Source organism: Camelus ferus, chromosome 1, assembly GCF_009834535.1.
Source record: "Camelus ferus isolate YT-003-E chromosome 1, BCGSAC_Cfer_1.0, whole genome shotgun sequence".
Lineage (NCBI taxonomy): Eukaryota > Metazoa > Chordata > Mammalia > Artiodactyla > Camelidae > Camelus > Camelus ferus.
In genome coordinates, this window is record NC_045696.1 from 87,140,288 (window position 1) to 87,147,224 (window position 6,937).

The 6,937-nt window shown below is 35.4% G+C and overlaps 1 non-coding gene across 1 annotated transcript; it reads right to left on the bottom strand.

Annotated features, from left to right (window-relative positions):
- Positions 1 to 6,025: 6,025 nt before the first annotated feature.
- LOC116666733 lies at positions 6,026 to 6,132 on the bottom strand. The gene has a single exon (XR_004323636.1). It is a non-coding gene; the product is annotated as a U6 spliceosomal RNA (small nuclear RNA).
- Positions 6,133 to 6,937: the final 805 nt, after the last annotated feature.

The window sequence follows — 6,937 nt, forward strand, 5'->3', positions numbered from 1 at the left end:
ATTCTATTTTTAACCTTCTATCTAGAACATAAAGTTCTACTGCAATTATTACATAGGGGCTACTTTCACTGTAATTCCAAATTGTCATGGGTCCATTGGGAAAGCTTAAGATGTGTGTAATGGTGATGTGAGTTTTATTGGGCTTCCTTCCTCAAGAAATAGCCATACTAATTATTTTCAGTGGAGTGTGTTTGCCAGTTGGATTATCCTGCGGCTCCTTCTGTGTGAATGTACTCTCTGGCTAGATGCTATATTGTGTGAAACTTCATGCCTGTTTATCATGCATTTTGTAAGTCCCTAGACAGTGGTTGGTGCTGGCTAGGGCTCTTGTGGGTAAGAAAAATAATTCTGGTAACCAGAATAGACGTCAATTCCTTTGGGAATGACTTGTTACCCCTGGTAACAACGGATAGTTTGTTTTTCCAAGGAAACGTGCATTATGGGTGCTTCAGAATTGGTACTTCTTTGACACATTAAACATTTTGAGAAAGCAGGAGGTAGATTGTGAGAATCCATGCTCTTAGACTTCTTTGTAGTCTCCATTTCTAACCCAATGATTACTGCATTCCTGTACGTGCCCTGCCAGGTCTGGCAGAGCTGATAACAAAGACTGTTTAATATCAACTGGCTGAGTAATTTTGTCTACTTGATTGTTCAGTGCTCTGTCCATAGTGTTCACTGGTGGGCATTTATATTTGACATGAAAAATTTTACAGTTGATGCCATTTGCATCTGTCTGTCTGCATGCCTCTCTCCTAGACTTTTTTTTTTATCTGATAATCCAATTTTTTAACTGTTAGGCCACTCACCACTGCCCATAATTCCACAAATTCTCATCTCTGACTACATTTCCTTTCCCATAAAGTCAGTGAATAGTTACAATAGTAAAAGATCTGTCCATTGGGAAGATTTTCACTCACTGTCATTCAGAGATACCTCCAAGTATGGCTGGAGTATAGCCTCTATTCATTTTTTATTTGCTTTATGTACTGGGCCAATCTATCCCTAAACCATGCTTTTTTTTTTTTAATATTCCCTTCAAACACCATAGATAACACGATGAGGGAGGGATGAAAATAGGGTGGATGACATGGGAATCTAGGCTGTGTACTTATGCAATTTACTTATAGTATTTACTTCTAGTCCTGCTCAGGTTCAATCCTTGACATACCATTTCTATCCTACAATGAGCTATTACTGGATCTACCCAATTAGATGATGACTTTATGGATTGTCAAAATGAACATATACCCATTGGGGATCTTCTTGAACCCTACTTATGAATCTGGCAGCCAGGAAAAAAGATGGGGACAGCTCTTGAAGGGGCATTGGTTGCCTTGCAGGGAAGAGGCCTTTGCAGGTTATTCCTGTATCAAGGAGCCGAAAGTGAGCTCCCTCTGAAGACTTGGGGGTTCAGTTAAAATCTTCAGAGGAATCCACACAGGTATTCCCTTTCGAAGCTTCATCAACTCAGGTTTTCTCAACCAGGGCCCTAAACACAGCATAACAGACATGCCTAGCCTGAGTATTTGATAGTATTTATAGCTCAGTGATCTTAATAATACCCTGTGTCTGTTCCTCAGTTGCTCCTAATTCACTGAGAGAGCTAAGGGCCTCTTTGTAAGTTAGAGTGGAGGTTCTCTGACTCACACCCTTAGCCACATCTTGTTTATCATCATCCTTCTTCAGGGTATCAGTGTAACTTCCATTCCATTACCCTTGTATGTATTGTTCTTCGTGAACTTTTCAAAGACCTTGTTCATTACAGTGGACAAGGCATTCCCTTCCATCTTTGTACCACTACCGTCTTCCCCTGTTGTTCCAAGAAGCTGAGGCAGTTCCTGATGGCACTTACAGTAGGAAGCAATCAGATGGGAATCCACCTTATATGAGTTTCTCTCTTGAAAGGAGATATGAGCAACTTTGCCCATGACTGCAACAGTTTATAAACTGTATATTATGTGCTTCCTATAACATGATAAATTTATATGATAAAATAGCATGAGAATATGTTTATTCAACATTTAATAAGTTTTTCATTAAGAACCCCACTATGTGAAAATTGTTTAATATATGATCTCTATACTCAATTTATCCTCAAGATGGAATTTGTGGTATATGAGTAGCTATACTTAGTGATAAGTATAATGCTCATGATAAATTTCTTAGGAAACAAGCAAATCCCATGTTTAGAGATTGGTAAAGTTAAAAGTCAGTGCACTTGAAGAGAACTGTAAGAAGGCAGGATAGAGGTTCCATTTAGGCTTGAAATTCAAATGACAGCAAAGTTGGGAAACATTCCATAGAGGAGAAAAAATATGAGGAAATTAAGTGCAGATGAAGGAAAGTACAGGGTGCTTTCAGGGAAGGAGAGTAAGCACTTTAACTGGGTGCAGCATACATAGTACAAAAGGGAGTGCTGCACGTGTCTGGGCTGTGGCAGATCGTAGAGGGCCGTAAGTCTTGAGTGAACACCAACCCAGGGCAGCTGTGGAGCTGCAGTTTTGGCCTAGGCAGCTGGCCTAGGTAGTCACTGAAATTTCCTGATTTCATTAAGGTTTACCAACACTTCATCAGCATGGAATCCATGGAGGCATAATGTCCTTTGCTGCTTGTTTTATTTTGTTGAAGAACTTGCTAACATTTTGTAGGTGAGTGGATAATAAAACAAACAGAATAAGTTTACCTTCCTAAAAAGAACCTCATCCTTTATATAAGCCCTCTCCCTTCATGAATAAGGACACAATAGACTTCATAATTGGTTCCTTCCTGTAAGTTTTGTCATGTCATTGATGAAGTGTTAAACAAATTCAACATAATGGGAAAGGAAAGGCAAAGGTAAATTTCAGAGATATTAAGAACGCATAAATGACAAGTATTTGGATATAATGGGATATATGAAATTAAGGAGAGAGTGCAGTTAAAGACGAAGAGTTTGGTGAAAAAAAATAAACAGAGATAATGAACAACTGAGTGAAACAATGCCACAAATGCAATCCAGCACTAAAGCCTAGTGATTTAAGTTTGTGAGTTTGGTGAAATAAAAATATACTGTGATTGTATTAAATTACTGTTTGCTTTCTGAAAAATATTAGTCTTTTCAGCAAAGGTTAATGGAAAATCTATTTAAAAAATCAAATGCTCATCAAGTAAGAGTTCATGAGTACAGTATATAATCCAACTTAATGTGTCCACTATTTTTCAAAGATAATAGGAGCTAATGAGAATCCCTTAGCTTAAAATGAGATTACTTCTATTGAACATGATGCTGGAAGTAAGGATTTGTTAGAATAAGTATAAGTTAATGCTCCATGTTTAATTACTATCTCATAATATTCCATTTATTATGATATTAATAACATGAAACTATATGCAGGTTATCTTCACATGTACGTGTACCTACTTCACGTCAATTTGAAATTAATATCAAGTACTGAATATTTTTAAAGTTTAAATGTGAATTATGTTTGACATTGTGGCCATTTACAGCAACAATAAAAATTTCCCTTAAAAATACCAATACCAAAATCAATCATTTATATGTCTTCAGTTTCTTAGGAAGCAAGATGTTAGTAGGCCCTAATAAAAACACATCTTGACTTTATCTAAAAAGTGGATATAGATGCTTTCTGTTGCACCTTCCCCTCACATGTATTACCTAAGTGCATTTATAAGAATTTTCAGCTTGAATTTTACTTGGTTAGCTATACAAATGTTGAAAATTTCATACTTAATGAAAATAATTTGTTATCAAACCCACTTATTCACATGTATCTACTGACTTGGTGTATTTCAGAATTATACTTATTTTTAAGTTTGTACCTTTTGACCACTCTCACCCATTTGGCCCACCCCACACCCCTACCTCTGGCAATGACCAGTGTATTCGTTACATCCATGAATTCAGTTTTTTAGGTTCCACATAAAAGTGAGATCATATGGTATTTGTCTTTCTCTGAATTATTTCACTTAGTATTATAAATACCCTCAAGTTCCATCCAAATTGTCACAAATGGCAAGATTTCCCTTTTTATGGAAGGATAAATTCCAGTATATATATGTATATGTGTATATATGTATATATACACATACAGTTGACCCTTGAGCAATGTAGGTTTGAACTATGAACTGCAAGGGTCAACTTATATGCAGATTTTTTTCAATAAATATGTACTACAGTACTAAACAATTGGTGGTTGGTTCAATCTGAGGATGTAGAACTACAGATAGGGAGTCCTGACTATAAAGATATACTCAGATTTTTGACTGTATGAAGGGTCAGCACCCTTAACCCTAGTGTTGTTCAAGGGTTATCTATCTATCTATATAACATAAAATCACATTTTCTTCATCTATCCACAGACATGTAAGTTGCTTCCATGTCTTGGCTATTGTAAATAATGCTGCAGTGAAAAGCATGTTCAGGTATCTTTTGGAGTTAGTGTTTTGTATCCTTTGCATAAATAGCACAGAATTTTTTGAGGAACCTCCATATTTTCAATAGTGACTGCACCCATTTAAGTTCTCAACAACAGTGAACCAAGTTTCCCCTTTCTCCCCAATACTTTGTTGATTCTTATCTTTATAACAGACATTCTAACAGGTGTGAGGGGATATCTCGTTGTGGTTTAGATTTGCATTTCTCTGATAGTGATGTTGAGCACCATTTCATGTACCCTTTGGCCATCTGTATGTCTTCTTTGGAAAAATATCTATTCAGATCCTCTGCCCCTTTTAAAAATAGCATATTTAGTACTCTGTTATTGACTTGTATTAGTTCTTTATTTATCTTGGATGTTAACCCCTTTTCAGGTATAAATGGAAAATGTTTTCTCCAGTTTGGTGAGTTGCTTTTTTTAAATTTTTTTTTTTTAATTGAAGTATAGTTGGTTTACAGTGTTGTGTTAATTTCTGGTGTACAGAATTAGTGATTCAGTTATATATATATATATATATATATATATATATATATTCCTTTTTGTATTCTTTTTCACTATAGGCTGTTAAAAGATACTGAATATAGTTCCCTGTGTTATACCACAGGACCTTGCTGTGTACCTATTTTATTTACAGTAGATAGTATCTGCAAATCCCACGCTCCCAATTTATTGCTCCACCGTACTCTTCCCCCCAGATAAACATAAATTTGTTTTCTATAAGTTCATGGTGTCATTTTTTAAGATTCCACATATAAGTAATATATGGCATTTTTCTTTCTCTTTCTGGCTTACTTCACTTAGAATGACAATCTCCAGGTCCATCCATGTTGTTGCAAATGGCATTATTTTATTCTTTTTTTATGGCTGAGTAGTATTCCATCATATAAATATACCACGACTTCTTTATCCATTCATCTGTCGATGGACATTTAGGTTGTTTCCATGTCTTGGCTATTGTAAATAGTGCTAGTATGAACATTGAGGTGCATGTATCTTTTTGAATTAGAGTTTCCTCTGGATATACATGGATATACTAGGAACCCACTCTGGGCATAAGTCTATTTTCAGTTTTTTAAGGAATCACCATACTGTTTTCCATAATGTCTGCACCAAACTACATTCTCACCAGCAGTGTAGGAGAATTTCCTTTTCTCATACCCTCTCCAGCACATATTGTTTGTGGACTTTTTAATGATGGCCATTCTGACCAGTGTGACTTGATACCTCATTATAATTTTGTTTTGCATTTCTCTGATAATTCACAATACTGAACATTTTTTCATGTGCTATTGGCCATTTGTATGTCTTTATTGGAGAATTGCTTGTTTAGATATTCTGCTCATTTTTGGGTTGGGTTGTTGTTTCGATTATCGAGTTGTATGAGCTGTTTGTATATTCTGGAAAGTAAGCCCTTGTCAATCACGTTGTTTGCAAATATTTTCTCTCATTCTGTAGGTTGTCTTTTCATTTTATTTCTAGTTGCTTTGCTGTGCAGAAGTTTATAAGGTCCCATTTGTTTATTTTGGCTTTTATTTCTATTGCCTTGGTAGCCTGCGCTAGGAGAACATTGATAAGATTTATGTCAGAAAAAGATGGACTGCTTCATGGATTTGTGTGTCATCCTTGTGCAGAGGCCATGCTAAGTTTCTCTGTATTGTTTCAGTTTTAGTGTATGTGCTTCCAAAGTGAACACAGTGTATTCCCTTTTAATTTTTGTGATGGTTTCCTTTGCTGTGCAGAAGGTTTTTAGTTTTATGCAGTCCCACCTATTTATTTTTGTTGCCTTTGTTTCTGGAGTCATTGCCAAAAATTCCTCACCAAGACTGATGTCAAGGAGTTTACTGCCTATGTTTTCTTCTAGGAGTTTTGTGGTTTCAGGTCTTATTTTTAAGTCTTTATTCATTTTGAGTTAATTTTTGTGTATAGTGTAAGATAGTGGTCCAGTTTTATTCTTTTGTATTTGGCTGTCAAGTTTTTCCAACACCATTTACTGAAGAGATTGTTCTTTTCCCATTGTATATATTGGCTCTTTTGTCATAAATTAACCACATATGCATGGATTTATTTCTGGGCTCTCAATTCTGATCTGTCTATCAATGTGTCTATTTTTAATGCTGACACAAAGCTGTTTTGATGGCAATAGCTTTGTAATATAGTTTGAATTATGGAAATATGATGCCTCCAACTTTGTTCTTTTTTCCTAAAATTGCTTTGGTTATTTGGGGTCTTGTGTGGTTCCATACAAATTATAGAATTTTCTCTATTACTGTGAAAAATGTTATTGGACATTTGGTAGGGGTTGCATTGAATCTATGGATGGCTTTGGGTAGTATGGACATTTTAACAGTATTAGTTCTTCTGATTTATGAGCATGGAATATCTAATTATTTGTGTCTTCAATTTATTTCATCAATGTTTTATGGTTTTCAGTATACAGTTATTTCACTTCCTTGGTTAAATTTATACCTGAGCATTTTATTGTTTTGATGCAGTTGTAT